We start from the raw sequence: 11,118 nt of genomic DNA, 5'->3' as shown, positions 1-11,118 counted from the left end.
CAATTTGAACTATTTCAATTTTATATCTCATATCAGCAGTCTTCACACATAAAAACATTCAATAAAGCACATGAAATCAAAAACTTGTTTTCGATCGTGCGTACCACTCCGTTCCGAAGTCCCGTTGTCCGAATCAAACCTTTTAACTCCGGAGTTGGTTTTCCTTTACTGATGACCTCCTGCTTCGACTGAAAATCTACAGTTGAAAATCGTTTGGATATGTAATCCTCCATTGTAAAACGAAATGTAAAACCAGGGGGAAAAAAAAGTAAAACGAAACAAATGTACGACTGCTCCTCAGTTGTTCACTGTAAATTTGAACTGGAGATCTCTTATTCTACAGGTAGGCGGATGAAGCATGCCGGGATCACTAGCACCCCCTGCCATAAGGCTGGAGAACCTTTTTTCGTAGCCTCCGTAAGATCTCTTTTCAAAGCCGTTTTGTTCATCTAAAGCAGGGGTGCCCAATACGTCGATCGCGATCGACCGGTCGATCGCCTTGCCACCACTGGTCAATCGCGTGACATTAAAATGTTTTTGGGTTTTTTTCGCACTTGACGCGTGCGCAAAAAACGGCGCTAACAACACAACATTAACACGCTAGCTCGCGAGTTCCCTCCAATTGTCAGAACCCTATTTTTTCTCTTAAACTTAAGAAAGGGTATAAAAATTAGTGGGGCAGCTGGACATAGTAAAAATATTTAAAAAAGTATATACCGTATTTGCCGGTGTATTGGTCGACCTTTTTCGATCCAAAATCGACCGAAAAAAATCGACCTCGACTTATACACCGAGTCATAAAATTTAACTTCGTATTCATCGCTTCAAATGTGATGGTAACCAAGGCCGTTTCTCATGCATCTCATTGTGCGTTGCACTTAGAAAATTTGAACCGGGCGGCGTGCGCGAGTGCGCGTCCCGCTGGAAGTCGAATGAGGCGCCGCGACCACCTCCGCGGTGCTTATAAACAGCCGATCCGCTCGGCGGGGGCTATTTTCGGCCACTTGGCTCGTGCGCACGGCCTCCCGGATGTGCCGGGCGGGTGCGCGAGCTCGCCGGCCGCTGGAAGTCGAATGAGGCGCCGCGACCACCTCCGCGGTGCTTATAAACAGCCGATCCGCTCGGCGGGGGCTATTTTCGGCCACTTGGCTCGTGCGCACGGCCTCCCGGATGTGCCGGGCGACTTATACACCGAGTCGACCTGTACACCGGCAAATACGGTAAGTATATACAAGTATAAAGTATGAAGTATAAGGTATATATATATATATATTTATATATATACTTTATACTTAATTTTATATATATATATATATATATATATATATATATATATATATACCGTATTTGCCGGTGTACAGGTCGACTCAGTGTATAAGTCGACCCCCTAAAATTCGACGGAAATTTACGATTTTATGATATATCCTTTGTATAAGTCGAGCTCAATTGTTGCATTATATTAAACTTCAAAATTCAATATGCGAAATTTATTGACGAAATGTGTTCAAATTCCGGGAGGCCGTGCGCATGCGGCTGTTTATAAGCACCGCGGAGGAGATCGCGGCCGGCGAGCTCGCGCACGCCACCCGGCACCAACGGGAGGCCGGAAATAGCTCCAAGCCGAGCGGATCGGCACTTTATAAGCACCGCGGAGGAGATCGCGGCGCCTCATTGGACTTCCAGCGGCCGGCGAGCTCGCGCACCCGCCCGGCACATCCGGGAGGCCGTGCGCACGAGCCAAGTGGCCGAAAATAGCCCCCGCCGAGCGGATCGGCTGTTTATAAGCACCGCGGAGGTGGTCGCGGCGTCTCATTCGACTTCCAGCGGCCGGCGAGCTCGCGCACCCGCCCGGCACATCCGGGAGGCCGTGCGCACGAGCCAAGTGGCCGAAAATAGCCCCCGCCGAGCGGATCGGCTGTTTATAAGCACCGCGGAGGTGGTGGCGGCGCCTCATTCGACTTCCAGCGGCCGGCGAGCTCGCGCACCCGCCCGGCACATCCGGGAGGCCGTGCGCACGAGCCAAGTGGCCGAAAATAGCCCCCGCCGAGCGGATCGGCTGTTTATAAGCACCGCGGAGGTGGTGGCGGCGCCTCATTCGACTTCCAGCGGCCGGCGAGCTCGCGCACCCGCCCGGCACATCCGGGAGGCCGTGCGCACGAGCCAAGTGGCCGAAAATAGCCCCCGCCGAGCGGATCGGCTGTTTATAAGCACCGCGGAGGTGGTCGCGGCGTCTCATTCGACTTCCAGCGGCCGGCGAGCTCGCTCACCCGCCCGGCACATCCGGGAGGCCGTGCGCACGAGCCAAGTGGCCGAAAATAGCCCCCGCCGAGCGGATCGGCTGTTTATAAGCACCGCGGAGGTGGTGGCGGCGCCTCATTCGACTTGCAGCGGGCCGCGCACTCGCGCACGCCGCCCGGTTCAAATTTTCTAAGTGCAACGCACAATGAGATGCATGAGAAATGGCCTTGGTTACCATCACATTTGAAGCGATGAATACGAAGTTAAATTTTATGACTCGGTGTATAAGTCGAGGTCGATTTTTTTCGGTCGATTTTGGATCGAAAAAGGTCGACCAATACACCGGCAAATACGGTATATATATATATATATATATATATATATATATATATATATATATATAGCTGACTAGCTCAATCAGTAAGTCACATAACTTACAAACGGGAGACCCAGGTTCGATTCCCGGCAGGGGCACAATATGAGCAATGAGTGATTACCTTACCAGTCAGTGTGGGTCCTTAGGCAAGACCCTTTACGATACCGCCTACCTCAGAGATAATGAGAGTACAAGAAACGAAAGACATGCCGGCTCAGACGTCGCCCGTACAAACAAGGTCTGCGTCAGGTGCTGGGGAACCAGAGCACCCTGATGAAAAATGGGCTACTGGAACAAGACACAAATGGGCGAGATGCGAGAATAAGGATCTGTTGGAATGCTACTACTCCAGCAACCCGAGCGAGAGGGGTTACGTGCGGAGAATGCGGGAACAATGGCAACTTCGATACCCACAGTCAACACTATCGGCCAAGCAACTAGTAGCTCAATGTTCCAATATCCATAAACGGCACCTGCTATCACAGCTCGAGATTGATGAGATACAACACAAATGCCATAGCGAAGGTCAACCAGAGCACCAGGTCAGAGACGAGTTAAATCCATGTACAAGTCCAGAGGTTGGGTACGAAACCCCAATAAGCACAATCAAGCTGAACGAGGCAGCAACTGACCTGAAGAACAAGATCATGGCGAGAATGAATGCTCGGGAACCTAGATACACACTGCAGAGGCTAAGTGAAGTACCCTCAGAAAGTCTCCTAGAAGATGTGAATGCAGCATTGACAACAATTCCTACGGCTACCATCACTGAAACCAATGAGCTGATATACACCTCAGCAGCAGTGATCCTAGAAATGCTTGGCTACAAGAAGAATGACCATATGCGACCACAACAGTGCCCACCATGGAAGAGAAGGCTGGAGGCCAAAATCAAGATAGCACGGAGAGAAGTGAGCCAAATGACAGAGGCCCAGAAAGGTGCAATGAAAAAGCAAGTTCCCAAGAAATACAGCCAGATGCCCATACCTGAACCACTCAAAACTGCCAAACAAAGACTCCAAGCCTTGGCCAGCCGCCTAAAGAGGTACACAAGAGAGAATGAAGCCAGACGAATAAACAGGTTGTTCACAACACAACCGACGAAAGTGTACGCTCAGTGGCAGGGGAATAATAGCAGAGCAGACCCACCAAGGCTGGAAACTGAACAGTACTGGAAGGATATATGGGAGCGGGAGGCATCACATAAGAAGGATGCACAGTGGCTGGTGGCTCTCAGAAAGGACCACAGCAAGCTCCCTGAACAGAACCCAGTAACCATCACAGTGGCAGACATCCAGAGAAGAGTCTCAGGAATGAAAAACTGGACAGCACCAGGCCCTGACATGATCCACAGCTACTGGCTCAAGAAACTTACAACTCTCCATGAGCGCCTGGCAGCACAAATGAACCAGCTGCTAAGGGATGGGACTCACCCTGAATGGCTAACCCAAAAGTACGATCCTGATCCAGAAGGATCCTTCAAAGGGTACAGTCCCATCCAACTACCGGCCAATCACCTGCCTCTCCACAACATGGAAGCTGATGTTGGGCATAATATCAGATAGGATCAATACATGAGCACTGCTCAGAAAGGGATTGGTAAAAATACCAGAGGAGCAAAACATCAGCTCCTGGTGGATAGAACAGTCACCCAAGACTGCAGAACCAGACGTACCAACCTGAGCACTGCCTGGATTGATTACAAGAAAGCATATGACTCAATGCCACATACTTGGATCACTGAATGCTTGAGGCTGTACAACATCAATGGGACTCTGAGAACCTTCATTGACAACTCGATGAAACAGTGGAAAACCACACTTGAAGCCAATGGCACACGTGACCATCAAATGTGGCATATACCAAGGAGACGCTCTGTCCCAGATGCTGTTCTGTATAGGACTGAATCCCCTCAGCCAAATAATCGATACCAACTCAGGAATGGGGCCACCATCAGCCACCTCCTCTACATGGATGACATAAAGCTGTACGCTAAGAACGAGCGGGACATTGACTCCCTGATCCACACTACCAGGATCTACAGCTCTGACATCGGAATGTCATTCGGACTTGAGAAATGTGGCCGCATGGTGACTAAAAGAGGAAAGGTAATCCACACAGAGGGGGTCTCACTCCCAGAAGGAACAATAGCAGACATTGAGGACAGCTACAAATACCTTGGAATTCCACAGGCAAATGGCAACCTTGACGAGGAAACAAGGAAAGCAGCCACAGCCAAATACCTCCATCGAGTAAGGCAAGTCCTAAGAAGTCAGCTCAACGGCAAGAACAAGTCCCTAGCCATTAACAGCTACGCCCTACCAGTAATCAGATACCCTGCAGGAATCATACGGTGGCCAAAGGAGGATTTACAGACCACAGATATCAAGACACGGAAGCTCCTAACCATGCATGGAGGGTTCCATCCCAAGTCCAGCACCCTGAGACTGTACACTAGCCGTAAAGAAGGAGGCCGAGGACTAGCGACCGTGAGAGCCACTATCCAAGATGAAACATCCAAGATCCATAAGTACATCAGGGATAAGGCCCCAACGGATCACGTGCTCAGTGAATGTCTCAGACAATAGGCATCAAAGGAAGATGAGGTGCTGGAGGGACCATCATGGGAGGACAAGCCCCTACATGGGATGTACCACCGAAACATAGCTGAAGTGGCTGATATCCAGAAATCCTACCAATGGCTAGAAAGAGCTGGTCTGAAGGACAGCACAGAGGCACTGATCCTGGCTGCACAAGAACAGGCCTTGAGCACCAGAGCAATAGAGGCCCAAATCTACCACACCAGACAAGACCCCAGGTGTAGATTGTGCAAAGAAGGTCCTGAGACAATCCAGCACATAACTGCAGGGTGTAAGATGCTGGGAGGTAAAGCATACATGGAGCGCCATAACCAAGTAGCTGGAATAGTGTACAGGAACATCTGTGCAGAGTATGGACTGGAAGTCCTAAGATCCAAGTGGGAAACACCTCCAAAGGTGGTAGAGAATGACCAAGCCAAGATCCTCTGGGACTTCCAGATCCAGACAGACAGAATGGTAATGGCGAACCAACCGGACATTGTGGTGGTGGACAAAGAGCAGAGGAAAGCCGTTGTGGTTGACATAGCCATCCCAAATGATGGTAACATTAGGAAAAAGGAACATGAGAAACTTGAAAAATATCAAGGGCTCAGAGAAGAGCTGGAGAAGGCCTGGAGAGTGAAGACTTCAGTGGTACCTGTGGTCATTGGAGCACTAGGGGCAGTAACCCCCAAACTGGAGGAGTGGCTGAAACAGATGCCAGGAAAAACATCTGACATCTCAGTCCAGAAAAGTGCAGTACTAGGAACAGCAAAGATACTGCGTAGAACCCTCAAGCTCCCAGGCCTCTGGTAGAGGACCCGAGCTTGAAGGGAAAAAGAGACCACCCACGGAGGGTGAGGAGTTCATTTTTATATATATATATAAAAAACCCCGCTACTTTTCTGTGTTTTTTTTTTCACATTTGCCATTCTCATCCCTGCATGAGACAACTTCTGTTTTGATTTGGTACTATATGAGTAAAATACATGTTGGAACAGGAAGAACTGTTCTGACAGTTGGGAGCACAAATTGTACAAAGCATCTCCCCCTTAGTTCCAATTGAAGGAACTCGGAATCTTTCGGCATATCAAGAAATTTCAGACAATTCCATGCACCCAATTTTCGTGGGAATAGTGTTGGGATGGCACCATCCTGTAACAACATGATTGTCCACCAGCGCACAAAGCAAAATCCATAAAGACATGAATGAGAGCGTTTTATATGAATGACAGATTCCTGACCTCAGTATGATTGCACCTTTGGTATAATTTAGAGCTGAGACTGAGATCTAGGACTTCTCATTATATGACAGTTTCTGACCTGGAAGAAGGATCCACCAGTCTCTCTCAGACCTCTGTCAAACCTGCACTTTTTACTAAAGTTTCCGGCTTCCCATTAAAGGGTTCGATAAGCCGGGGTGAAGGGACTCGTCCGTATCTAACCACCCGAGTTAAATTAATTCTAACAGAATCAATCTAATTTCTTTATGACACCAATCCCTTTCAAGTCAACAGACGCGCGTGCTGAGTAACTCAATTCGAGGCAAGTCGTCAAAATAACCGCGCCATAATGATGGCTCCCTTCGGTGGTCTGATGCTTTTGTTATGTTACGGATATTTTTAGATGTCTTTAAAGGGCTAGAGACACCGGTATATGTATAAATCGGTTTTAGTTAGCTTATGGGCTTATAAATATAAATTGACGCTCGAAACAACGAAAAGGAAGCTGTTGCTCTGAAAAATATAATTTAAATTTGCCGCACAGACGAGTTTGACTGCACCGAGCCGCCAGCCGGAAGTGACGTCTCATGACGTCTCAAGTTGTACGCGTTTAGCTTCAGTGAATGTAAACAAAAAGAGAAGAGGGGCCAGCGCAGAGACGTCGGGCCAGGTTTGCGGCCAACCCAGCTCGCCTAGCCGTGCCTTCCATTATCCTGGCGTACGTTCGTTCGCGGGACGACAAGATGGGTTGAGTTCGCCTGATAGGATCCACGAACCGGACAGTGCGTGCCTGCTGTGTGTGCTCGTGTTCACACTGGCCTGGTTGACTGTCATCTTTCCGGATTCTGCTGTGCATCGGGAGCGGCTAGCGTGCTACCACTCTTATTGTTCATTGATGTTGACTTCTTGTTTTATTTTTCCTGTGTTGTTTACTTGTATGTGCGTTGTGAACTCTGTCTTGTCACCCTGGGATAGTGAGAAACGTAAATTCGATCTGTCAAAGCGTGACGGGAGGGGCACAATTCAGAAAACGTGCTCAGCTCGTCGAAAAAATGCGATTTAAGCAATAAAATTAAAAATGCGCCTAAAACCTAAACCAAACCCTGCAGATGTTCATTTCTTCATGCGCAGTGGTCAACTCGGCACTCTAAAGCCCCCTGAGAACTTTTTACTATAACAACCTAACCACAGTGACGGGAGAGGCACAATTCAGAAAACGTGCTCAGCTCGTCAAGAAAATGCGATTCAAGCAATTAAATTAAAAAAGCGCAAAAAACCTAAACCAAACGTTGCGGGTGGTCATTTCTTCATGTGACGTGGTCAACTCGGCACTCTAAAGCCCCCAAGAGCACTTTTTTCTATGCCAACCTAACCAGAGTGACGGATGGGGCACAAATCAGAAAACGTGCTCAGTTCGTCGAGAAAATGTGATTTAAGCAATAAAATTAAAAATGCGATTTAAACCTAAACCAAACGCTGCAGATGGTCATTTCTTCATGCGCCGTGGTCAACTCGGCACTCTAAAGCCCCCTAGAGAACCTGTTACTATGCCAACCTAACCAGAGTGACGGGAGAGGCACATCTCAGAAAATGTGCTCAGCTCGTCGAGAAAATTCGATCTAAGCAATAAAATTAAAAATGCTTATAAAACCTAAACCAAACGTTGTAGGTGGTCATTTCTTCATGTGCCGGCACTCTAAAGCTCCAAGAGCACTTTTTACTATGCCAACCTAACCAGAGTGACGGGAGGGGCACAATTCGGAAAACGTGCTCAGCCCAAGTGAACTGCTAGATTCATCATATTCTGCGTCAAAAGAGGTTTCTGAATCGGATAAAATGATGCTAATATTGCCGCGAGAAACGAAGCTGTCGCTATCATCTGCCATGTTGTTTGGGTTTGTTGAGATCCGGATGTACAACTTGTGACGTCAGAGTAATGGCGACACCAGTGTGGCTGCGTGCGGAACCCGATCGATAAACTGGCATTTAATTTTAGCTTTATTCTTAGTAATCGGTGTCCATTTTTAATTTCCAATGCGGCAAATGTGTTCTCTTTATACATTCTATCAAATTCCGTTCTAATTGAAAAAAAAAGGGATGTCTCTAGGCCTTTAAACGCGGCCCGCCAAATACAGGACGGGCCCGTGACCAACGGACAATCAACCCAATTTGACTTCTAACAATTATCCAACTAATCTAATTCAAACATTTTGTTAATTTTATTTATTATGGTACGATTTTATACCATAATAACCACCCGTCAATGAATCGAATTGTCACACCAACAACAAACAATCGATTGCATGTCATACAAATTAGCGCACAACGGATTTAAATTAGCACTATATAAGACACATTTATTGAAGAAGGCTGCCACCATCGTTCCTGTGCCGAAGAAACCTGCACCGTCCTGCTTCAATGACTACCGCCCCGTGGCACTGACGCCCATCATCATGAAGTGCTTTGAGCGGCTTGTCATGGAGCACATCAAGTCCGTTCTCCCCCCCACCATTGACCCTTTCCAGTTTGCGTACCGTGCCAAGCGGTCCTCTGAGGATGCCATCTGCTCTGCCCTCCACTCGGCCCTCACCCACCTGGAGAGAAAGGACTCATATGTGAGGTTGCTGTTTGTGGACTTCAGCTCTGCCTTCAACACCATTGTGCCGCAGCGACTCATCTGCAAACTCGACGAGCTGGGCCTCAGTATCTCCCTCTGCAACTGGCTACTGGACTTCCTCTGTCAGAGGCCTCAGGTGGTGCGTGTTGGCGACAAAATCTCCGCCAGCATCACGCTGAGGACGGGGGCCCCCCAGGGCTGCGTGCTCAGTCCATTGCTCTTCACCCTGCTGACGCATGACTGCACTGCGACCTACAGCGACAACCGCATAGTGAAGTTTGCTGACGACACGACTCTGGTGGGTCTCATCACGAAGGGCGACGAGACTCGGTACAGGTCGGAAGTTGACCTTCTGACCACGTGGTGCAGGGACAACAACCTCCTGCTGAATGTCAATAAGACCAAGGAAATCGTTGTTGACTTCCGGAAGGGTCACACAAAACACCTGCCGCCATCATCGACGGTGCTGTGGTGGAAAGGGTGAGCTGCACCAAGTTCCTGGGGGTGCACATCAGTGAGGACCTCTCCTGGTCCGCAAACACCTCGTCACTGGCGAAGAAAGCTCAGCGCCGCCTGTACTTCCTGCGGAAGCTCAGGCGTGCATGTGCTCCTCGGGCAGTCCTGTCTACATTCTACCGTGGCACCATTGAGAGCGTCCTCACCAGTTGCATCGCTGTCTGGGGTGGTAACTGCACTGAACAGAACTTGAAGGCCCTGCAGCGCATAGTAAATACGGCTGGTAAGATTATTGGTGCTTCGCTCCCCTCCCTGAAGGACATTTACACCTCCCATCTCGCCCGCAAGGCAACCTCGATTGCCAGAGATGTGAGTCACCCGGCTCACTCTTTGTTTGACCTTCTGCCCTCTGGGAAGAGGTACAGGAGCCTGCGCTCCCGCACCACCAGACTCGCCAACAGCTTCTTTCTCCAGGCTGTTAGGGCCCTGAACTCGCTACCCCCTTCTGCGTAGCGTGCGGCACTGTTGCGCTATTTTCGGGAATGTTTGCTGTTCGCGCACTTCCTCCTTTTTTTTTTTTTTTTTTTTTCTTTTGCTCCTCTTATTTATTTATTTATTTATTTGTTGTGTTATTTATTCATTATTTATTCAGCACGCTTTTGTTATGCTTGTTTACTTGTTTGACTGTTGTGAGCCATATCTTGTCACCGTGGGATAGGGGGGAACGAAATTTCGGTTTCTTTGTGTGTCTTTGGCATGTGGAGAAATTGACAATAAAGCTGACTTTGACTTTGACTTTGACTTTGAAGAAGCATGAAATAGAATTACAAATCTTAATTCCTCCAAAAATTGAACAACTTCACATACTGATACCCGTGCAAATAAAATCTTTCAATTCTCCAAAAACTGAACAATCCCACTCACTAATACCCGTGCAAATAAAATCATTCAATCCCGGAGTACTCTGATTATAAAACATAGATCAGAAAAGAAGGAAAAGGTAGCTACCATTTGAGCTATATTTGGTGGAAATAAAGTCAAGTGATCAGTTCGATCTTATTTCTAAAATTCCAATTTTAGAAATAGGTTGGCCTCGAGAGGACCGACTGCCCGATGACTGTCGCGTAAATACTGAAAAAGTTGTTCCCTTCATCTAGTTCCTCATGCAATGTTGTCCAGTCCAATTCTTTTGAGTAAATCCAAGTTAATCCAGGCAAGCGATCTTGCGTCTCACACAAAGATCCCGGACGCTTGGAAAAAGTCTTGGAACTCGTACGGGCTTCTTCACGTATGAACGCTCTTTGGGAGAGAGAAGCCCCGACGCTGCCTGTGGCGGTCTTTTTATAGACTTCTCTGCCCCCCCTTTACTGGCACCTATACTTCCCATAGGATAAAATTGCCCAGTTTCTCACGCTTATACACCTGCTGCTCTTTGGCAGCTGTTTCCACCCTTCATCTGTCCCACCAAAAGTACAGCCAACACCCTGGTAAACCCCCCACTTCCTCTTTTCTTCACTTCCCTTTTTACGAAAATAGCACTTCAAAGTTACATTTCAATCAAAGATTAAATCAAAAATCCAAACCTTTGAATCAATCTTTTAAACGTTTTTTTTTTAACACACCACCATT

General features: G+C 48.0%; 1 long non-coding RNA gene across 1 annotated transcript in view; it reads right to left on the bottom strand.

Annotated features, from left to right (window-relative positions):
- Positions 1-11,118, bottom strand: part of LOC148398561 (uncharacterized) — a 41,170-nt gene that overhangs the window by 13,453 nt on the left and 16,599 nt on the right. The window lies entirely within an intron of this gene.

The sequence above is a fragment of the Syngnathus floridae genome, chromosome 4 (assembly GCF_059516105.1).
Source record: "Syngnathus floridae isolate MCC-2025c chromosome 4, RoL_Sflo_1.0, whole genome shotgun sequence".
In the NCBI taxonomy this organism is placed as follows: Eukaryota; Metazoa; Chordata; class Actinopteri; order Syngnathiformes; family Syngnathidae; genus Syngnathus; species Syngnathus floridae.
The sequence above is the reverse complement of the archived record's forward strand: the minus strand, read 5'-3'. Positions and strand labels throughout refer to the sequence as shown.